This window comes from Glandiceps talaboti, chromosome 5, assembly GCF_964340395.1.
Source record: "Glandiceps talaboti chromosome 5, keGlaTala1.1, whole genome shotgun sequence".
Lineage (NCBI taxonomy): Eukaryota > Metazoa > Hemichordata > Enteropneusta > Spengelidae > Glandiceps > Glandiceps talaboti.
In genome coordinates this window covers 20,517,125-20,543,048 of record NC_135553.1, presented here as the reverse complement: position 1 = coordinate 20,543,048, position 25,924 = coordinate 20,517,125, and the positions used below count along the sequence as shown (strand labels likewise).

At 34.2% G+C, this 25,924-nt stretch overlaps 1 protein-coding gene across 11 annotated transcripts in view; it reads right to left on the bottom strand.

The window, feature by feature from the left end:
• Positions 1–25,924, bottom strand: part of LOC144435818 (serine--tRNA ligase, mitochondrial-like) — a 112,960-nt gene that overhangs the window by 82,928 nt on the left and 4,108 nt on the right. Inside the window, exon 5 of one of the 11 annotated variants that reach the window (XR_013480911.1) lies at positions 2,505–2,782. The exons of the other annotated variants lie outside the window; for them this stretch is intronic. The gene's annotated coding sequence lies outside the window, so the exon portion shown is untranslated. Of the gene's footprint in view, positions 1–2,504; positions 2,783–25,924 lie in introns of those variants that run through there. 11 annotated transcript variants of the gene reach the window in all.

Below are 25,924 nucleotides of genomic sequence, written 5' to 3'. Positions count from 1 at the left end.
CCCTCATACACTGCACACACACACACACACACACACACACACACACACACACACACACACACACACACACACACACACACACACTGTACTGTATACTTTTTAACACAATGATCAATTTTGATCAAACTTTGCCATCTACTCGTAAAGTGAAATTTAATTGAACTTGTAATCAGAGAGATTTTATGCAATTGCCCCAAAATGTTGCCTCCTAAGGAAAATGTCAAACTTTTATCCTTTAGAAACCTGTAATGGTCTAAAATGGGGTATGGATTTTTGGTCAAAGTGGGTCTAAAATGGGGCTTGGGGTTTCCAGCAATCCGATTCAGGCTACACACCCCTACCTGAGAGCTGGCCACTGGTGCCACCTCCGTCCGGGGTACTGAGGTCTTGCTTGGCAACTTTAGCTAAATTCATTGATGACTATTTTATTGTTTTGTTATTGCCACTGTATAGCAATACAAACAAATCAACATTATGATTAACAGAAGTTCCCTAGCAAGGACCATACGTGTACGTCACTTCAGATCGATGCCAGCTCCATACTGATAAATTGTTTGATAGCCAAGTTTTTATACAACACAGTCGATTCACAAGTCCTATAATATGCTAAAGCTATGAAGTACATTAAACTGTGTGAGACAATGAACAGGGTCATTAGTACCATATACAATCAATCAATCAATCAATCAATCAATCAATCAATCAATCAATCAATCAATCAATCGATCAATCAATCAATCAATCAATCAATCAAATTTCTATAGCACCAATTTCCATAGCAATGATCTGTTCCATAGTTGAATGTTGAATGGATATTAAGCACACCATAGGCTTTGGTGAACAAATAAGTCTTCAGTTTTGTTTTGAATGAAAGCTGAGGCTGGAGGCTTGGAGACAAGTTGCAATACTGTGTGAGAATTTTAACATATTCGCATATCAAACCAGCAGTATACAATCACAGACAATGACTTCACTTGTCTGTGATGCAATCTGTTTCATTGTATGATATGTACACTATTTGTTTGTGCAAAACATATTGGTTTTATATACCAGACGTTTTTACTTTATTGTGTCAGACCCTTTGAATGAAATTTAGTACACCATGCATAAGTAAAAAATATGGAATATATACACGCTGGTCGTTCTACGTCATGACAACGCACGTCTATGTCATGACAACGTATGTCTATGTCACTGATAATTCTGCTGTGTTTGAAATATGAGTCAAAATGCCGAAAAGAAAATTTACAAAAAATTTATAACTACGTTTTTTATTAAAAGATTGATTTTCATAATTCAAGATATAAGGATAATTTGTTGAATTTTTTTTTTGGTTTTATTTCACAGGTCTGAGAAACACTAACTGCTGGTTAAAGTGGCTATATGGATGAGGATTGGGTATTTATTTTGGATTTTTTAATTTATAAATTAAACAATTTTATCATGGCTTTAATTCCTACTGGAAAAATCAATGTGAAACAACACATATGCCAAGTCCTTGTTTGTAACTCAATAAATTGCAAAAGATTAATAAATGTGTAAAATCTTTGTTATTGTGCGAACAATGGCTACAATGGATTGTATGTGCTCCCAAGGGAGTTGAGAAAATATAAATGGCAGTTGTGCCCCACTATAGATCCATGCTAGGGGTAATAATTGTAATTGAGCACAGAGTGGGAAAGCTACTGCATGAGTTAGTGTAGAAAGAAAATTGTTCATCATTTCACCTTGAAAATGTTTGTCAAGGTCAAAAGTCAATGTCTCATTAGAAAGCTTACCACTGATGTGGGGGTAGACACTTGAATGCACAGTGTCCATCAACATTTTGGAAATAACAGGCAAAATGTATTTTTTTTAAAATCACAATTCAAAATGGCTGTCATTTTGCTCACAGCCTTTAGAACAAACAGGCCAAGGTCATGATGTGCATAATGCTTCATTGTAAATCCAAATCATGCTTAGAATATCATCATAGCTTGAAACCAAATTTTGAGTATTTGACCTTGAAGAAGACTTTCAAGGTCAAATGTTAAAGTCTTAAGTGAAAGCTCATATTTGATAATGTGTGGTATATAGGGCACTTGAATGGGGATGCTATACATTACATCTCCAAAGTTATGCAAATTGTGAAATTTTACATCAAATATGGTTGTCATTCAGCTATTTTTGATTCAGTCACAAAATAATAGAATGTGCACCCATGTCTCACATAGTAATGTTACCTTTGTGCCAGGTTTGGTTGAAATTAGTTGGTACATGCTTGAGATATGAGGATGAATGCAATGCATGGGCACGACTGCCCATTGGGGCTATTAAAAAACACTTATACATCTGGTATATTTTGCACTGCATGCACACAGGCACAGGCACGTCCCACACACACAGACGCAGACACAGCTAGTACACAGATATATATGTTTTGAACATGGAAGATTAAAGTTTACTGGAAAAACAAACTGCTTCGATCAGTATACATTGTATATTGTACTTCCGTTGTGGCTATATTTTGACTTATTAGTGCTTACAAGTTGAATCGTACTTGGCACAAATTTTTGTGGTTTTTGTTATGACCAATGTAAGTGTTTATTCAAGTAGAAAGAACAAGTGGGCTGGTCTAGACATCGGCTTCTATGCAGAAACCATAACAACTATAATACAACCATTGTCCTGACATTTTAACATCACAGAGTTGCCTAGTATGTACCAAGAGGGGAGATATATATGCAGCCATTATCCCATCCCATACTTATGGCAGTTGAAATACATCAAAGTGACATCTGAGCTGAAAATGGATAAATAATGACCATCAATCAGTGCCGTAAATTGATCCTCACCTTGTTAAGTTGTGGTAGCTATATAGCTATTAACACACAGTTGTTGAATTGTTGCCTGTTCATTGGAGATTAGCAAAACGTTACATCACTGAGGCAACACCCCACCCTATAGCTGCCCTTCCTCAATAAGCTTTATATTAAATAACAAAGTGACATTTTTGGTAATGCTACCATAAAGGATGCTAAATTCTACCTGAGTTAGCTTGGTATTTTAAGTACCAGTGTATATAATTCCATTATTAAAACCACAATCAAGAATGAATTCTATGCATTCAAGTTTTATAACACTTTAATGCACAGTGGGATGGAGTGGGGGGAGGGGTGTACTCAGACAGTAATACAAATAACAAACACTAAACTTTTTGTGTTTATGTTGATTTTTGCTTCCCTTACTACATTATTTTATAGTTTTGGTCTGTGTGTATATTTTAGGTCATATATTTTCTTCTAACATTGTGTATTTTGTACATAAATGCATAATAGTTTTGTGTCAAATAAAATATACGATAATGCTTCTATAAATTATGTACTGACTGTGGTTTGGACTTCTTCAACTAATACCAACTTTTTGACAAGATTTTTTAAGCATATAAAGATGTTTGACCCCCATCTTTGAATGCACATGCAACTTTTGACCCCATCTTTTGGACAACCTTAGTTTCCAAGTTGCCAATTTTGAAATTTTTGCTAAACTTTGTGAACCAGTGCTATATTAATTCTGGCTGCAGACATTCGATTTAACCCCAAATATAAGATTCTGGGGACTGACAGACCATCCCTAAGGACTCCTCCCCTTCGTGTGTGTATGCATGCATGCATGCATGCAAGCATGGTTTAATTAATGTAGAAGAAATTAACACCATTCTGTGTTTTATTTAACACAGAAGAACATGTGTGAAAACCAAAATAACTCTTCTTTTTACTTCTCATTGTACATGTATACAATGTACATGATTGTATGTCAATTATAAATGTATACCCTATGTAGCGAAACTTATAAAAATTAAAATGTCAGAGTTTATGTTAATGAAATGACAAATCAGCTGTACAACTGTCAGATAAGGATATCATCCTATAACCTACATTGGGCTTATTTTCAAAGCAACACTATCACAGTATATACGTTGCCTGAGTCCTACTGAAGGGATTCCAATCTATCTACCTTCTGAACTAAATGTAAATCCCAAAACAGGATGTCTTGGTCACAGTTGAGACCAAGACATCCTGTTTTGGGAGTATTCGAACGAAGTAGATATATATATTTATTCCAGCATAGACATCTTACATATACTGAGTTTATATATATATATATATATATATATATATATATATATATATATATATATATATATATATATATATATATATATATATATATATATATATATATATATATATATACATACATACATACATACATACATACATACATACATACATACATACATACATACATACATACATACATACATACATACATACATACATACATACATACATACATACATACATACATACATACATACATACATACATACATACATACATACATACATACATACATACATACATACATACATACATACATACATACATACATACATACATACATACATACATACATACATACATACATACATACATACATACATACATACATACATACATACATACATACATACATACATATATATATATATATATATATATATATATATATATATATATATATATATATATATATATACTCCCTTGCCAACTATTGAAGTAATTATCCTCAGTAAGGAATAGTTTAGTCTGATCATCTTGTTACGCAATATATACACAAACATTTAAGTGTATATATCGACCTTGACAATCCCAATTTCATCAGTCATCTGGTGATCGCTGAGTAGCACATCCTTATTCTTTTGAATGAAGTCTATAATGCTCTGCTACAAATATTTCATCGAGCACTGTTCTCTCCAGTGAGATATATATATATATATTTAAAATAATAATAATATATTTAAAATGACATGTTTTAATGTAAAAACTTCTACAGTCATAAACAACATACAGAAACACTCTGGGCAACATTTTGGCCCTGACACTGTAAAGCCCCCCCCCCCCCCCCCCCACACACACTTCCTCCCTGCAATAGGATATGAATCGACCTCTGACCTCTGAGTCCCTAGATGACAATTCACAGCACAGTGAAGTGGTAAACAACAAATTAATGTTATATTCACACTAACTATACAATGGTAAATAATGGAACTTGATCAGCTTGTATAGTATTGAATGTTTTTCTAAAGAATACAAATAAAATATACTAGCTTGAAATTATTGTATTCTTAAGTATAAATTTTCACATTTGAACTGTTTGCGTGATGAGTCCAGGGGATCTCCAAGTTTTAACACATGGTTGTCAATATTTTATTGTGTCATTACGAGTGAAGTTTATACTTTAATATGAAACCTGTATACGGTTGCATGCTTACAGCTGTTCCTGTACTTATTTGTTGCAGAGTATCTGTTTTCAAATTGTATGTTCTAACGCCTAAAAAAAAATGTATGTTTCTGATTATGCTCAATTTTAGAATAGGTGGGGTAGGTAGACATTTTTTTTTCAATTTAAGTGCTAGTTCAGGTATAGTTATGTTTTCCGTTGTTTTCCACATGGTCTCTGTATTATTGGTTTCTTCTCATCAGATGTACAACCATTACAGATTGGAAGAACAGTTTTGTATTAAGTCTTTTTATTAAAGTTGATGTCAGTTTCCATGCACATCCACTATTTCTCGCAAAAACTTCACAACTTTTGAGATGTTATTTTATATTTTCTTGAATACATAAAAACATATTTAGGGTTGGCAGTGTAAAACTAGGTTGGTAGGGGTCGGGTAACTGGAACCAGACAATTTGTTTAGGCCTAGGAAGATGCTTTCATATTAAAGCCGCCACAACAACCGTCTTACTGCAATAACAGTCGGGTATGAATCCACTAGGGAACTGGCAATATCATATGGTTGTTCAAACTTTCATTTTATGTAGATAAAAATATCTTTTAAAAGTGGCACTTAAAATTCACTTGGTTATTTACTTAACACAAACAAGTCATAAAAAAAGTGCACAACAACAAAAACAAACCATGAAACTATGAGAAGCGAAACTAAAAATTCAAAATAAAGGCATCCAGAATTCCATTATGTAGATGAGAAGTTGTTAATCCCCGATGCATATTAAAATAAGATCTGGACACTCTTCTAGGTCTTCATCAATTAAAATGGCCATACGGATGAAGATTTATAGGTATTTATTTTGGATTTTTAATTAATAAAACAGTTTTATCTTGGCTTCCTACTTGAAAAAACAATTACATATGCCAAGTCTTAATTTGTTTGTAACTCAATAAATCGCAAAAGACTGATAAATAATTATGTAAAATGTTTTGGTATTGTACGTATAATAACAAACCTTTTTACACAATTTTTTTAGCTTTTTGCAATCTATTTTTGCAATGTATGGCCACTTTAAGTGGATTTAATTAACCCTAACCATGAATTGTTTCATGACATTTGGTAATTTGGTCATCTGCACTCTCAGATAATAAACTTAGGGTCGGGGATCTGATCATCACATTATTACCAAAACCCAGAGTGAACCAGAAATATGTATCATTTATAGTAGACCCCGGTATTCATGCTTTCCATAAATGGTTGATCTGGCCAGACGTGATTGGAACGCATTAAAGTGAACATCTTATCGGTGATATGTGATTACCAAACAATACGACTCTTCCACAGTCCTGTCTCTCTATCATTTATTTCCTGTACCTGTATGTCCAGTTCATTTTGTTTCTAAAGTCGGTTATTTATTTGTAATGTGTGTTGGAGCCAAACTCGACTAGTGAAAAGCTATTTTTTTGGATTCTAAAATTTTCAATTCTGTTTTGTTTATAATCATAGTATACTATAATTGTTCTACTATTGATATGTCAATTTTGACTTTGAAACTGGTAATAAATGAGTCTGACTTATTTAAAACTGATAAGCTAGCTGTTTTTTGAGCCACCTTTTGTCAAATATGCTATAATATATCTTAGACCCATCTACCTAGGACCAGAAGGACCAATCTAGCCATTGCATTAATGAAAACCCTCAAAATCATTAAGCTGACTAATTCAAACCTTATTCTCACTTAAGTTCTCTTCCAATGGGTCTAACCTAAACCAGACTGATAATTTATATTTTAATTTTTTTCTGTTTTATGTTGTCTTTTATGTTTATTTTGTTTTTTCTGTCAGTTGTACAGTGCATTGCGATTATTTTTAATGTAATGCTCGCTATAAGAAATAAAGATTACGGTTAAGATTCAACAGATGTTGAATACATCAAAAGTGTGCACCTCACTGCACTTAGAGGCTATTCGAAGTGGTACAATTGAACAAAAGGCCTCTTAAGACTTCACTATAGACTGTTGACAGTCGCTCGTGCCTTTTTTTTTTTTTGCTACATTTATCTAAAACTAAAGTCATTGCCTCGCTCCGATCTGGAGCAATACTATAACCGCATACTGATTAGCAACAGCGAGTGCCGGAGGCACAACCTATGGCACTCACAGTTTCCTATCAGTTTTCAGTGCTACTGAGCGAGGCGACTTTGTTTTAGATGAAATGTAGCAAAAAAGGCACAAACGACTGTCGATCGATTGTCTAACTTCACTATAGCTGCAATCCCTCAACCTTGTGATAGATTAATAATCCAAGTTGGTCAGTTGTACAAAATTCTGCGAATTGTTGATTATAATTGGTACTATGATATTAAACTCAAAAGATGATGATGATAATAGGTGCTTATTACTAGGCAGGAAACATTTAAATATAGAGAGATTTTGAACAGTCTAACATGCTTCCTTTTTTAAATGACGTCTTCCATTTCCTGTACTTTTGCTTTCAACCACAAGCCTTCCTTTTAAGAATAGTAATAGTTTATATTTGGTATGACAGAAAAAAAATACAGTATGTTACTAAGACATATATGTGGTCATTGATGTTAATCCCCGGGGTTGAAGAGATCATTCTTTAGTTTTTTACAGTGGTAGTCTGGATGACCAGACTGTGGTTAACCACAGTCTAGTCAAATGCCTTCAATCATCACATATTCTTGTGCTCCCTCCTGCTGTGCTCATATAAACATAATTATGTTGATGGGTCCCCATGTCATATAGTTTAAAGGATTGTCAGTGGAGTCCTGGTTGGACATTGGACATAGTCAAAACAGCTGTACCAAATGAATATTTAATGAGCGGTGACCACAGCCCTTTATTACTAGTAACATGCTCTGTTTGAGCTTTGCTCACCATGGGGGTGAACCATAATTAACACCTTTCATCAGGGTCTTGACTAGACTGTGAGTGAAGGTATAATAAAGCGTAACAATACTGTATAGGAACTAGACTATTGCAGTGGCCGAGACCTAAAAAAAAAAAAAGTCTGGTTCCGGCTACCCATCCACACACCTAGTTTTTCATTGTTGACCCTAAAGGTTTTTGTTTTTTACGTACTGGAGAAAAAAATAATAAAATCACGAAAATTGTGAAGTCTTGCCAGAAATAGTGGATGCTGACATCAGCTTCAACTATTCTACCAATCTGTAATGGCTGTACATCTATTAATGGGAAGAAACCAATAACACAGAGACCATATGGAAAACAACAGAAAACATAACTACTTGAACTAGACACTCACACATGAAAAAAAAAATAAAATAAAAATAAAACATAAAAAATCTACCTACCCCACCTATTCTAAAATTGAGCACAATCGCAACCACAGAATTTTGTTTGTAGGCCTGACTGAAATTCCCTACAAGCATCACAGTTTGATTTGTAATTGCGCAGAGATCTTACAAGCAAGAGATTTCCATAAGAATAATTCGTCATGATTTAAAGAGAAAAGTCGTACAATCGACTTAAAATAAAATGAGTGAAGATGGTCCAAGGTAAAATAAAAGAATTACACACCCTCAGACAACTTCTAATGCAAAAGAAACAATTACATCATGCCGTGCACAGTGGGGATGTAGAAGTAGTCAAGTTGAAATATTGATTGTCAGTTAGAAAATAAACAATTGCAGCCATTAAAATCATCACGACCACTGTGTAATTTTTTCATTAGAAGCCAGTTTTTACTGCGTCGTGACAAAATAGCAATGCTTATCAGTGTTCAATGTGATTGGGCAAAGGATCCTGCTGTGTTTATTGTGTTTCTGTTATTTTTAGTCTAGAGTGGAAATATGTCTATCTCTGAGTTAAAAAACGTAATGTTCCATGAGTGAAACACGAAGCCAACATCATTTTAGCTGCAAATTATGTATTTCTACATTTAATGTGATCTATATGAAAAGTGAAAGTAGAAGTTATACAATCAGGGGATTTTAATCTGAATCCCAGTATAAATTTAAACTCAATTTAAATTTTTGATAATCCTAATCTATAAAATCCACCGACATCAAGCTGAATACCGACAGATTAAATTTATCCATATGTATCAATTATTACTGATTAATACTGATATTAAAGTGGCCATATGGATGAGGATTGGGTATTTATTTTGGATTTTTAATTTATATTTATCATAGCTTCCTACTTGAAAAATCAATGTGAAACAACATAGACCAAGTCTGTGTTTGTCAACTCAATCAATACACTGCAAAATGCTAAAAAAAAAAAAAAATTGTAAAAAGTCTGTTATTGTACGTACAATGACAAAGATTTTACAACTTTATTAATTTTTTTGCAATTAACATTGAGTTACAAAGATATGTTGTTTCACATTGATTTTTCAAGTAGGAAGCCATGATAACATCGTTTTAGTAAAAATTAAAAATCAGAAATAAATATGCAATCCTCATCCATATGACCACTTTAAAGCTCATTATCACAACATCGCATGGTTCTACTATACATTACAGGAAAAAACTGTTCAAGAACAACACCCCCCCCACCCCCCACCCCCCCCCACACACACACACACACACACACCTCAATTTGTATAATGAGTAATAATCTTTAGTTATTTATTTATTTATACTGGATAGTTCTTTTATAAGTATATAAACACTTGTCTCCTAAGAAGACCAGTGAGGGCCGGACATCCCTCATGGGTTCAGTGAGTGATCCATTTCATCTATCTACAGGTAGAAATGACTTGAATCCCTTAAAAATGTCATACCTGATATATGTTGAGAATTATGTCCAAATTATTTATAATTATCATAAATAATAACTATACCACTATAACATATACAGTATGTGCTCATCAATTCTTGATCACCCATCAACCTTATAAGGGTATATATTGATAATACCAGTATTAATGTCAAAGTGTGTTTGGTATATGTCAGTATTGCCAATATTTGATAGTATAGTATATAGTATATTTTATTTGACATGAAATAATGTAAAATATACATTATCCAGAGTAAAAAAAAACCATACAGAAACAACAAATAATAGATAATTATGAATGTATAAAAAAAAATATATATTTATATTTGATATATGTAGCAATGGTGATGACTGTCAACTGTTTCTGTATAATATATACTGGGTTGAATATCTTAAACTGAAGCTGTCATGTTCTTCACTTTCATTTCAGTATTGTATATATTACAGCTAAAATGATGTAGGCTTGGTATTTCACTCATTTATGACACACCCATAGACAACTAAGTTAATGCAAAAGCAACAATTACATAGGTGCACTGCACAGTGGGGACGGCGGTGACGTAAGACAAGATGATATGTTGATTATCAGTTAGAAAATAAACAATTGCAGCCATTACATGTAAAATCATCAAGTCCATGTGCAATGTTTTCATTCGAAGCCTGTTTCTACTGCACTGCAGAAAGAATAGGATGCTTATCACTGTTCACTGTGATTGGGCAAAGGATCCTGCTGTGTTTGCTGTTGTGTCTCTGTTATTGTTAGTCTAGAGTTGAAATATGTCTATCTTTGACTCTCAAAAAAAACATAAATGTTACATGAGTGAAACACCACGCCTACATCATTTTTAATAGCTATATTATAGGGACTAAATATACCTATGTCACAATTTACACTTAGCGGAAATTCAGTGACTCAAAGTAACAATCAGATATATTGTTTCATGTATATCCAACCACAATGACCTTGAAAAGAACTTAAGATACACAAAGGTCAATAAACTTACCCTCATATCAACTCATGCAGTTTGGTTGGACACAGAATTGTAGCTATAAACAGAACAACCAAAGGGTAGAGCCATGACAGTCTTTTTACTATGAATACATTACATATGCAGAGACAAATTCCAGGAATTTACAAGCACATGATGCTGTTTTCCAGGAATTCTGATCTATAAATATCTTGAATACACACACTCAGCTACCATGCCATACCTTCTAAAACACTATTCGGCCCAAACTTGCCAATATTTTAATATTTGGGTTGTGATACACTTTCCAGACTGGTGAAAATGTTCGGAGTGGAGTCTGCTTGCTGTTCTCGTACAAGACACGCCTCCAACTTGTGATTGGTGGAAAAGTAAGTCAATAGATCGAGGGACTCAAATCTGCGCACGTTGACATCATGGTAGGTTCCTTACCAGGTATAAATGACATCATTTCTTGTTACTATTATTAGACATATAAATCAGCCATTTCAACGAAAATCTTGCAAAAATTCAACATCTAGATTGCGTCATAGTTTATTTTTTAATGATGACATTTTCTAAATTCAGAGGAAAAACAGCGGGAAACGGTCAATCCATACTGGTTGGAAAATATCTCACTCAGGTTTTCAGAATAGTTAAGAAAACAACATTTCTGGAAATTATACACACACCTCAGTAATTTGATATGGGTCACACTGAACTCTGATACACATGCAAGCAAACACAAGAGTGAATATAAGTATTCTGTTAGAAACTGAAATTACAGAATACTGACTGTGATAATGATTATACTATCGTTTTCTTTTTGTTTTGTTTTTAAAGCAATGGATTATTTAGTACAGTACCCAAACAAAACTCATGGGTATGATTGGAGTAATCTATTAATTTGGAGATCTCTGAACCTATTTATACAAAGTTAAAAAAAAGAATAGAAAAAAGTATGTGTTTCCGATAACCTGACCGACCCTAGTTTAAGCTTCAGACCCTAAACATTTTTTTTTTAAACAGTTGAAACAAAAAGATAAGAAATTCTTTGTCTTCTTGACCTTCATAGACATCTGTTTTCTTTCCCCAGTGATGTCTGTACATATTTCATCAAACTATCACAGCAGGGGGTATTCTGACTGACATTTTGTTTGCTTTTGGGTCAAAGCAATATTTGTCAAAGATAAAAAACAATTATTAAAAAAGATAAAATAAAATGGAATCCCGACCTACCTACCTACTATAATTTTCTGAGGTATATCCCTGTTATCGGAAAAAAACATACAGTTGTTGGGTTTTTTTGCCTCATTACAAACATGTTTTTGACCAGGATTTTATCAAATTTAGTATTCTAAAAAAGTTACTGACAATAACCCCCCTATGTTATATTTTCTTTTGATGCTTACCTATGTCGTCTGCTATTTTGGACAGATTTAAGCTACTATTTTGAGAAATATGTCAGGTCCGACCTCAGTCTGTCGAGAATGTCTGTCTGTGTGGATCCATCACAGAATTTCAGTGACTATGAATCAGGAAATGATTTTAAACACACAAAGAGGGTTAATTCTGAAGAAATATACAGTTCAAACATTGGCTGGAAATGGTAGGATTTGGACAACAACAAAATTAGCAACTGAAACAAAGATGGCTGCCATTGACAATACAGGATCTCTAGACTATACAAACCCATGCATATTACTGAACTTGTACATGATATAGGAGTTCCCAGTGAATAATATGTCGATTCATTCACTCATTTCAACAAACAAACAAACAAACAAACAAACAAACAAACAGAGAGACAACAAACAATTTGGAACTGAAGTGGAGACAATGTAAATATATACACACTGGCAGGCAGACTAACACACAAAGACAGACAGGCAGACTAACACAGACAGATAGATGGGTACACTAACACAGACAGACAGACAGACAGACAGACAGACAGACAAACAAACTGCTAATAGTTCACACAAAGTCAGTAGCAGATGGTAAACTATTTTATTTTGGCACACAATTTTATTGCATTTATTAAAAGGAAACAGGTATAAATTGCTGCTAAAAAGAACTTAAGAAGTAAACATTATAAAATATAACGTCTACCTCAGTTTATCATAAGGCCTTTATTTTGAATTGATGGATAATTTAATCTTCAAAATTTCAGTAAACCAAATGTTGGGTTAATTACAACTCTGACTTTTATACCCACTAGAAATTTAACCAGATATATGGGGGTTTTTTTTAATTGTAAAATGAAAAGCATTCAGTTAAAAATTATTTTAATAGACAATATGAAGGAGACAGTTCACACTAGTTTAGTTAGAAAGGGGCCCTGCATGTTATTCCAGGTGAAGATTGTAACTATATAGTGTTGTACAGTGGAAATTTTAAATCACTTTTGACGAGGTCTATTCGACAAAGGTATGTTTCAATAGCATGCAATATAACTTTGCTGTGTGGAGTGAAAATTTGTATAGTTTGTGATAGCAGAAAGGTCAGACCCATCATGACCCTTAGTTGCATTTTATGACTGTTGTACTCTTGTGTGTTTTTCTAGTTCCACTGGGGTGCACAATATTATCACATGGTCTCTCTCTCTCTATGTTCAGACTACAAGTATGAGTTTCACTCTGAGGCGACACAAAGTACTAAAAACTAATAAGCTGAATTTGGGAATCCATTCACACTGAATTTTTGTACCTGACACACTAGATCACATATACAAAAAGTCATCCAATATTATGTGCATATATAGCCTTCATTTGCTCCAACCTGAACTGCAAATACACAATGTAATCATGACTGTGTAATGTGGAATTTTGTGGCAGACACAAAAGATAAATTTAATCGACTCTCTAACCCCCCCCCCCCCCCACCATTGTGCTTGATCTAAAAATTAACCTGACTCAGAAGTTAAGTGTTCATTTTTTTTGTGTGTCAGTTAAAGACTATAGAGTCAGAGTCAACTCAATTGGCTAAGTGAGACCCCTAATATATGGATTCAATGGTCATTTGTGGTTTGTGGTATTTATTGTTACTATATATCATAATGTATGAAACCACACCGAATGTAGAGCCTAGAGACTTACATCTGGATCAACATAGGCTGGCACCACAGATGTTCGTGTTCTGGCAATATTAATTTATGACATTGCTAAGCCAGAGCATGGTCTCTGGGCTAGGGAGAATGTAACCAGGGCAATCAACACCAGCTGGTACCTTTCAGTAATATACTGTAGTATAAAGAGTACAAACTTATAATACAGCTGAGGGGAGGCGCCGCACATTTATAATAACAACTTTATTACACAACTGCACCATCAGAGAATACAGTAAGGTAAACAACAACAACAATAACCACAATAATAACTACCAAACATTTTTAAAAATATATTTATATAAATATATCTATAAGTCTTTCAAAAATTTGGCAAGTGTAAGATGATATTTTTTGAATATTTATTCCCCTGTCTATTTATGTCTGCTATTACCTTTACAATATACTTCATCATTTGCCTGTTGCTATGGACATGGTCTTGTTGCTAGGCATATTTGCACACATTTTTGAAATCTTTATTCACTTGCCTATACCCTTGCCACATTTCATCTTTGCAATATAAGCCATGATTTGGCTGTTGCTATGGGTACGGATCTTTATTTACCTATCTACCTATCCCTGTTATCTTTGTAATATGCATCATTATTTCACTGTTGCTAAAGATGTGGTCATGGTTGCTAGGACCAGTTTTGTCAATATGTTTTGAACAATAACTGCAGAATAACACCACCAGAAACATCCCCACTAAGTTTCAGCCCCATTCCCCAGAGGTTTTTTTGAGAAGTTTTCGACCAAAAGTGCATATTGCTGATGAGATCATATTTGAATTCACCTTCATCTACACATGGGCCCAGACCTAATTTGCATATCACTGATGGTATCATCACTGATGTCATGAACAATTCTTAATCTAAACACCCCTAAGAACATTCCTACCAAATTTCAGACCAATGTAGACACCACCCAAGGTAATATACCCTCCAAATATCATGACAATTGGTCCAGCAGTTTTTGACTTTACAATGTAAGTTAATTGTTTACACACACGATCCACACATACATACTGACAGACACACAGACACTTTTCCATGCCTATAGCACTATTTAACCTAAGAAGTTCACACATGCTATTAAACTCAAATAGGTATGGAATGTAATTAGTTTCTAAACAATTCAAGTGTTCATTTGTCACCTTTGAAGTATACATGGCATCATTAAATAACATTTCAGAAGTTTGCTCAACAATATTTCTGAAAGTTTGAATAAACTTTGCTTTAAGTTCTTGTTAATTTTTCACAGAAAGATGTAAGTTAATGACAGCTGGTCAGTTGTTTCCATTGATTTCGAAGCAGAAGTTACAAAATGACAGATGAAGTTATTATTATATATAGCATTTACGCAGCATTTGCTACTGTATTTACTGTGATCGTAAATTTTCAAGCCAGATGTTTACACAAGTTTAATGGCATTGGTTTCCATACTAAAGTTTAATGGTTCACTGGTTTGTACATTTACTTTGGGTTCAATGAGCTGAGGTAAAAGTACAGCCAAAAACAAGGTAGCCTAACTAATTGAGGCCTAAAAAAAAAATTTGTGTGGTTCCGATTATTAGAACAGGTGGGGTAGGTAGATTTTTTTTTTTTGATTGTTTTTTTCGTATGTACATGTAAGTGTCTAATTCAGGTAGTTATGTTTTCTGTTGTTTTCCATATGGTCTCTGTGTTATTTGTTTCTTCCCATCAGATGTACAGCCATTACAGATTGGAAGAACAGTTTTATATTGTCTTTTTAAGTTGATGTCAGTTTCCACATCCACTATTTCTCCCGAGACTTCACAATTTTCACAATTTCATTTATGTTTTTTCTCAAACACATAAAAAAAAGTTTAGACTCAGCAGTGAAAAACTAGGTGGGGTCAGGTAACTGGAACCAAACAATTTTTTTAGGCCTAAATTGCACGGACAACTCATTTCTACCCATTCTCTGTTGTACGTTATTTCTACAGTTTGGTTTTACTTTTGTTCAGTTTATAGATAATTCTTCATTCGGTAAAATCTCAATTTCGGTTGTTTGGGATACTAATAATGATTGCAAAAATGAGGTTTATAGGGCAACCATACTGTTAGCTATGACATGTACCTTGTAGGCAACATAGAAATGATTGTTTATTTGGTGTGATTATCTCCAAAATAGATAAGACATTCGCTGTAAATCATTAGATAGTCTTGCTGCTAGACCTCAGGCTTTCTTCTGATAGATATGAGGGTGGAACGCCTGAGCTATCACCCTCACTAGCAACCTTTGGTTGCCTTTACAGAGCATAGAATAGCCCAAGGGGTCTATCACCAAGATAAATCATCAGAGTGTCTGAAAGACCACTGTATGTAATTGCATAAATGAAGTTAGATTTAGGACATTTTGGTAAGAGCTATACTAAGTAAAAATGGACAAACTTAAAGGCCTACTCTGCATATCAATAAGGGTATGATTATTAAAGATGATGTTCAATATGCTAAGACAACTTTTACCGTGTACTAACACACTCACAGAGCTCATAGAGTGCCAATGAAACTGTCGTTTTAGAGATTATTATTAACTTTTTGTCTCCTAATCTTGACCTATGGTATTATATGAAGATACAGAAAGAAATCTGTCACTGTATTTTTGAAATTAGGTGTCTTTTAGTGACTGTATTTGTGAAAAAGTTCACTTGATATATGTTAAAAGTGTTGAGACACTGACCTGGGATTGAAAACTACCTCTTTATACATGGTTTTTAATATTTTGCATTCAATCAAAAAAGTATTCCAAAATGTAATATTTGTTGTCTAAAATATGGTCCCATAATTTGCTGGCAAGTTCATCACATTTTTTTTTTTACAAAATACTTTTAATTTTATTGAATTTAATTCTTTCTATGAAATCAGAAAGAAACATGCCAATCTGTGCACATTTAAATTACGTGCATCTTGCTTTAGATCTTAAAATTAATTAATTTAGAAATCCGTTATGTTCAGAATGTTGTTTATGTGAAATCAAGTGTTTTGGCACTTCTCTCTGTTGTTGTCTGTGATTGGTTGATTTGCACCCACAGACATTAGTAACACACTTCTTACTTGTCTGTGATGGCACTATTTGGTATTTTATAACTTTTACCTTAGCAAATACTTCAATCAGGTGAGACTTGGTGTCTCGGGGGATAATCTCAGAAATAAAGGTGTTAAATAAGATTCTTTAGAAAACATGGGCGTAAGTACATCCGGCTTTGATCAAATCACAGTCCCTCTATGATAGAGAAAGAGTGTAATCCAGTGTATTTTTTTCCTTGAGGTATAAACTACAACATTGTAGATGTATTTACAATTTTTCTAGGGTGCTAGTTGTTTGTAAACCAGCCCTGTCAATTTAAGGCTATAATTACCTATTTACACAATGAAAGATCACACAAAGAATGAAAAAAAACATCATTAAACCCAACAGCTGCATGAGAGTATACAGCTGCATGCTTTAATGACATAAAGGATTTCCTGGAAATTTCACACTCAAGTTATACAATACACAACTCCCATTCTTTGGATAAAAATGTTTATAACTTATAAGCAATAGCCACGTAAGCATACATCTTACAAGGCCATTTTTCTAATGGATTGGTCATGAACAGTTGTACTCATCTGTTTTTGTTTTGATGTACATGAACCATAGGAGGGTGGGGACTCCCCCAGAAAGGTATGGGTGGGGATTCCCCTAGTAAGGTATACGGGCATAGTAGTGTAGTGCTGCCCAAATTGGTCACTTTTTCACAAAAAATCTTTCAACATGTGTCTACTTTTTATCTGAAGATTCTCTAATCGGTTGGGTCTGGGGGGTGGGGGGGGGGGAGTGATGATAACATGGGAAAGTTTTTAGCTTTAGAAATACCTTCATAGCATCAGAATATTATATAAAGGTAACTGACTGGATGATTGTGACTGGCACTACCTAACAATAGGTCTATTTTGAAATGATGTACATGGTAGATATTTTTTGAACTTGGGGCATACACCCCTTCTGAAAATTTGGGAGCACCACCCCTCATCCCTCACCCCAGGCATGAACAAGTGTTTAAATATGCATACTACAGTCATTCTTATCCACATAAAGTGACATACAGTGCCGGTACTTTGCCTGTCTTAATGATAAATTCTCCCTTTCTCAAAATTTTCTTTATGGTGATTATCTAACAATGTAACATCCTGGTTTCAAGAAAAGTTCCCTTGATAATACCAGGATGTGGAAGACAAAGATGTATGATATAGGTGTATGCACCAGGGACTGCAGACATACACAAGACACATTTGTTTGTTTGTTCACCTTCTATGATAAATGAGGAGCATGTAGTATTTGTCAATAGTTTATTTTCAAAAAAAAAAAAAAATTTCAATATCTTAGCACCATTCTTGATTGTAATGTAAAGTTTATCAGACAATGTTACATGAACACAGCAGCACCTCGTCTGCTGTTATTAACTGAGGATTGCTGAGTTTGACTTTTCATGAACAAAGTTATAACGAAAAACTTTTAAGAGTTTAATGTCCAAGGTGCATACTGTTAATTAAAGTGGCCATATGGATGAGGATTGGGTATTTATTTTGGATTTTTTAATTTATAACATTTTTTTATCACGGCTTTATTTCTTACGAAATCAAGGTGGAACAACATTGACCAAGTCTGTGTTTGTAACTCAATACATTGCAAAAAAGCTAAAATATGTTTAAAAGGTTTGTTATCGTACGTACGTACAATAACAAACATTTTATACATTTATATTAATCTCTTGCAATGTATTGTGTTACAAACAAGGACTTGGTATATCATGTTTCACATTGATTTTTCAAGTAGGATGCCATGATAAAATTGTTTTATAAATTAAAAATCCAAAATGAATACCCCAATCCGCATCCATATGGCCACTCTAACAGAACAATAAGTGATGCTGTACTATGGACTCATGTCACTATATTGATTCCTAAAGCATGAATAATAACTAAATTAAATTGATCATAGTTGGTATATCTAATTGCATGCCAATTATAATATTCATTGTTAGCATAAAACAGACAAGAAACACAATGTACCGGGGTATGCTCTAATTTACGAAACAGCCAATTAAGGCATATTTTATTCGGGCATTATGTTGCCTGAATTCCTGGAAAAAAAGTTATGTAACCCTCAAGAAAATTTCTTTAGAAATGCAGTCATTTATAATGAGTTTATGTACATCACAAAACAATCTAATACTGCAGCTACAATATTGATTATGCAGCTAGAGGCATACATTGCCAATAGCTATTTTCAAGAATGATCAGTTAACAGTTGTTGAATAGTTGTAGATGGTGTCGCTATTTCAGATGATGTTAACAGTTCTTGAATAGTTGCAGATGGTGTTGCTTTTTCAAATGATCAGTTAACAGTTCTTGAATATATACTTGTAGATGGTGTCTCTATCTCAAATGATTAGTTAACAGTTATAGATGGTGTCTCTATCTCAAATGATTAGTTAACAGTTGTGGATGGTGTCTCTATCTCATGATCAGTGACAGTTGTAGATGGTGTCTCTATCTCATGAGTTAACAGTTGTAGATGGTGTCTCTATCTCATGATGAGTTAACAGTTGTAGATGGTGTCTCTATCTCATGATTAGTTAACAGTTGTAGATGGTGTCTCTATCTCAGATGATGAGTTAACAGTTGTAGATGGCATCTGTATCTCAGATGATGAGTTAACAGTTGGAGATGGTGTCTCTACTTCATGATTAGTTAACAGTTGTAGATGGTGTCTCTATCTCAGTTGATGAGTTAACAGTTGTAGATGGTTTCTCTATCTCATGATGAGTTAACAGTTGGAGATAGTGTCTCTATCTCAGATGATGAGTTAACAGTTGTAGATGGTGTCTCTATCTCAGTTGATGAGTTAACAGTTGTAGATGGTGTCTCTATTTCATGATTAGTTAACAGTTGTAGATGGTGTCTCTATCTCATGATTAGTTAACAGTTGTAGATGGTGTCTCTATCTCATGATGAGTTAACAGTTGTAGATGGTGTCTCTATCTCATGATTATTTAACAGTTATAGATGGTGCCTCTATCTTAAATGATCAGTTAACAGTTGTAGATGGTGTCTCTATCTCATTTGATGAGTTAACAGTTGTAGATGGTGTCTCTATCTCAGATGATGAGTTAACAGTTGTAGATGGTGTCTCTATCTCATGATTAGTTAACAATTGTAGATGGTGTCTCTATCTCAGATGATGAGTTAACATTTGTAGATGGTGTCTCTATCTCAGATGATTAGTTAACAGTTGTAGATGGTGTCTCTATCTCAGATGATGAGTTAACAGTTGTAGATGGTGTCTCTATCTCAGATGATGAGTTAACAGTTGTAGATGGTGTCTCTATCTCAGATGAGTTAACAGTTGTAGATGGTGTCTCTATCTCAGATGATGGGTTAACAGTTGTAGATGGTGTCTCTATCTCAGATGATGAGTTAACAGTTGTAGATGGTGTCTCTATCTCAGATGATGAGTTAACAGTTGTAGATGGTGTCTCTATCTCAAATGATGAGTTAACAGTTGTAGATGGTGTCTCTATCTCAGATGATGAGTTAACAGTTGTAGATGGTGTCTCTATCTCAAATGATTAGTTAACAGTTGTAGATGGTGTCTCTATCTCAAATGATTAGTTAACAGTTGTAGATGGTGTCTCTATCTCAGATGATGAGTTAACAGTTGTAGATGGTGCCTCTATCTCATGATTAGTTAACAGTTGAAGATGGTTTCTCTACATCAAGTGATCAGCTAAGTAGTTATTGACCAGTTGTAATCATAAATCTTGGAGTGTATTATTGCATTTAATGTAGATCTGATGTTGTATGGGTCTATTAACATGTACATTCACCTTTTTGTCCGGGTGAATGATTTTGACAGACATAAATAACCTTATTCATCAAGTTCAAAGTTATAAATTCAGACACTTCTTGTTTATTTCAATGAAATGTCTATTTATTGGATCGTTTAATACCATAGTAGGTGGACTTATAGATGAACTGATATGTGAATGCATAGTATCGCCTCAAAAAATCATTTACGTTGCTAGGGCAACATTATTCCCAAATTAAATATTAATACATGGGATTATTTACAAATGACACTTACTCTGATACATGGTAATCTTGCTGAGTCGGCAGAGAATATTACTTTCTAGTTAACTAAGCTCGCCCCTTGGCTATTAATATATTATCTAGATCAAAACAAACCTTATGTTTTAGTGCATATTGATCACCACCATCGGCATTTGCAATTCTCGGAAAGAGAAATTCTAAGAAATAGTGTATTTTTTTAAATATTTCATACTTCTCTTGAAACTTAAAAAGTGCACATGACTGCGCTTAGAAAATACTGCTGCTGAAGTAAGTTTAACTAAAACAAGTCTTCAGCATTCAAAGACACAGCCCCCTACAACATATATCATGTTGTTGATTATTACATTAATGACTGAAGTATGGTCTGACAATTTGCTGTCAAGTTCATAACATCACGTATATCAATGCCTACTAACAATGGAAAGGGAGGATTGACCAAAATAATTTACAGAAGCAGAACACCAAATTTTGATGGATCACATGCTTCTGGGTCTTGTTTTCAGCATTTTTTCTGTGCTCCGAGAAACACACAGGTCATGTATCATGTACAAATTTTTTGTGAATGTCGTAGGATGGTAACTTGATACACAAATTAGTTGAAAATCATTCTGTTTGTTTCATAGAATGAAAAAACCTTTCCAAATTAGACAAATTCCCCTGCAAACAGCTGTTTAGATTGTGTGTCATTCAGGATTATTCAGATATGGCGGCATTTGCATGTGAAAAACCCAGATATAGGGAATGTTTATATTTTGGTGATTACTTGCCAGTGAGTCATCACAAGTTCTCCACCTCCAAACATACAGTCAGTCATATGCAAAATAGGGTCCGAGGAGCCACCAGTTGCATGTTTAATGGCTCAATTCTGTAATGACAAGGGATAGGCGAACACCAAATGTTGGTGTATCACATGACATTGTTAGCTTTAGTAAAGAGCTGCACACTGGTCACAAGGGATAGGCGAACACCAAATGGTGTATCACATGACATTGCTAGCTTTAGTAAAGAGCTGCACACTGGTCACAAGGGATAGGCGAACACCAAATGTTGGTGTATCACATGACATTGCTAGCTTTAGTAAAGAGCTGCACACTGGTCCCAAGGGATAGGTGAACACCAAATGTTGGTGTATCACATGACATTGCTAGCTTTAGTAAAGAGCTACACACTGGTCACAAGGGATAGGCGAACACCAAATGTTGGTGTATCACATGACATTGCTAGCTTTAGTAAAGAGCTGCACACTGGTCCCAAGGGATAGGTGAACACCAAATGTTGGTGTATCACATGACATTGCTAGCTTTAGTAAAGAGCTACACACTGGTCACAAGGGATAGGCGAACACCAAATGTTGGTGTATCACATGACACTGCTCGCTTTAATATATAGGGCATGAAGCAATTCAAAACTGTAACGTTTGGCTAAAATCTGTGGCTCATGACCAGGTACTTCCAATTTACATAATATGCTGATCACTGTCAAACTCATTGCATGTGAAATTTCATTGTAGCAGTCCATGAGCCATGTGGTTCATGAGTCAGTGGTCCAGAGGGTTCTGGATGTCACACAGAATAGAGAAACACCACAATTTAGCATGTCACAAGGTATTGCTGTCAAATTGGCTTAGAAGTTTATACCGGTAGATGGCACACTGATAGCGTAGACATATTTTCATTCTATAGTGAATATCAATTCATGAGATCTTGTTTAAATGTTTACGAAACTAAACCATATCAGTGAAATATTTTCAAGTTTTGAACCAATCAGGCCACAACAGGTGTCACATTTCTCAGGACCAGACTAATTTTATTAATAGCATATGATGCAAACGAAACAGCTGTTTGGGTAAAGTAGTTGACAATATATAGATAACAAAAAGTACATTATCAAATTGATAACAAAATGCAAGGATTGAGCAACATTTATAAGTGGGAGTAGAACTGAGACGACTGGCAATATGCCAATTGGCTATTAAAAACAATTAATGCAGTTTTAGGGCATGTAAAACTGGCCTTATCAGTCATAGCCTATAACCTGTCAAATCAAATATGTCAACTTATAAAGACAATGGTGTATTTTGCACCCTGACAAACTGCTTCAAATATGTCATTCTAATTCATTGCACAATTTTGTCACAGCTGTAATTTAGTTCACCCTTATTGCAGCAATCTTAAAAGTCAGACTGTTCTTGGTGTTGTTTATGTCTGAATTACCATTACCACTTCAACATTTATAATATGATGCTTGAATTTATTATTTTAATTTTCATTATCACATGCCCTTTGCTCACACACCATTTCTTGTCAGGCTATATTGATGTAATGTGTTTATGATCATATCAATTGAGAGGTACACACACACACACCAAGAATAGTTTTGCTTCCAGGCAGCACAAGTATGTAGACACATTCGAAACTAGAACTGCTTTGAAATTGTGTCAGAATAAGAAACCTACATGTCTCTTCATGTTCCACTTGAATTGTTCAAATAGATCTTCTACGTTATATATAGACACAGGACCAGAAGATTAGAAACAGATGAAAACTGAGAGATATAGACACAGAAGCAAAAATTGAGGAACATCAAAGAATTTATCAAAAGAGAAATATTTAATAGGTTGTTGAGAACAATACATGAATATGGGAAGGAAAATGTCAGAAAAGAAAAATTGTCAGAGGGAGAGAAATCAAGAAAGACCACAACAGAATAGTTACAAGTTATAGAGAGAAACCAATACTGAGAGGCGAAAGTAGGACTACATGTCCAAAAATTAATTACTGGCTAAATGATCAAAGTGCATTTTTTTTTTTTTAACGCAAGATAGGTCAGGTTGACAAGTTGGATTTTAACCTTTGATCCTGCCCACTACAGATATAATTTGAGTGTACACATACTAATCATTGTCCCAAGACAATTCCATAAAGAATTGCTTTGTTACATTATCATAAATTTTATGTCATAGTTCAAACTGTTTGGAAACAATACATGGTATGATGGTTTATTCAAATTTATAGTTCATTCAAAATGATGACACAGCTATTTAAACATCGACAAAGACTCCTTGCTTAGAATGTCTGTAAAAGGACTGGTTTTTTATGACTTAGCACTTCCTGTTGGTCTATTTCAAAATGTAAAACAGGTGGTCTTATTTAATACAGAATTATATATGTAACAACTGCCTTTGAAAAGATAGAGTTCAAGGTGCAGTAGTAGTTGAAAAAGTTATAATGAAGTCATTTCAGCTCTCAGCATTCATCCTGACTCAAACCCCTTATACTGTGAAATCTAATATGGACCAGCATGCAATTACAAGCACCAGTCCATGCATATTGTATTTGCATTGCAATACCATAAACATTACAGCATACCTGTATGCAAATAATATGCAAATGAGGGTGCATCACTTCCTGTATATGAAATCATGTGATTGCATGGTGTGATGTTTATGGACGTTTGTTGCTTTCAAATAAACATTGTAATAAGAACAAACCCATGATGTTCAGTGACAGTGTAAGTAATCAGGTTTTCCACTCATGCTTAAAGTGTTTTTTTGGTACGCTCATGAAAGTACAACCACAGAGAACACTTTAAGCACTCATTCAAATACCCTGAGTAAACCATAGTATACTTGAACTCACATATCGTACATTTCTATCATAGTTTTACGCATACATATTCTTATACGTTTTTCAAAGCAGGATTTTCGTTACAATTTTTTTTGCACTTTTCTGATTTTCAATCCATTTTGGCTATTTTCAGGATATTCAAATGAGGAGTGATATGGCACAAACTTGTGGTAAACATAACACTTAAACAAAACATGACTTTTCACCTTTATACGCTAAAAATACTTATTACAGGAGAATGATTAACAAATCAAATTAATGGGTAAGTTGTTATGGTAACAATATATTGATTCTTAATCCTGGGAAGGATAGCATATTGTACAGATTTATCATTAACATTTCAACAAGTTGGTAGTTGTATATTTATTTTATATAGACACTGTGTCCGAACAAGTCAGCAGTTCAATGGAACAAGTGTGTGTACGGTGTTTTCAACCTTAGTTGTCATCGTTAAGGGCGCCAAGACCAATGAACCATTGGATGATAATATCTTCAACACAATACTGAATACTCCTTTATATCCAACCAAAAACAAAACCAGAATGTACAGAAAAAATATTGCAAGGTGCTGATTTGACCAGATTTGAAATGGGAAGATCCAGTATACATCCTTGATTAATGTTACATACTTACATTGTTTGGTGTTTTTTGTCAAATCACACTGGTTGCGTGAACAGATACAAGATCATCATAGTTTATAATTTTAAGGTTATGCAAAATTTGCATAATTCAGTCAAAAAAAGTTCCCAAAATGAGGAAACCATTTGCATTTGACATATGTAATAAAAAGTTACTTTTAAAGAGAAAATGTAAATGAATGACCTGTCAGTGTCTCTCAACAGGCCATTCCAGACTGCAAACAGGAAATTGAGAATACAGCGCCCTCCCTCAAATTGGGGGGTATAATCACCTCATAGTACCGTTTCTTAAGAGCTTTGTTCCTTGTATTCTGTAGAAGTGTAAATCAGGGATGTTTTTCATATTGTTCAGACATCGAGGAAAGCAGCCGTGCTCTATGATTTACCAAGTAACCTATACCATGTAT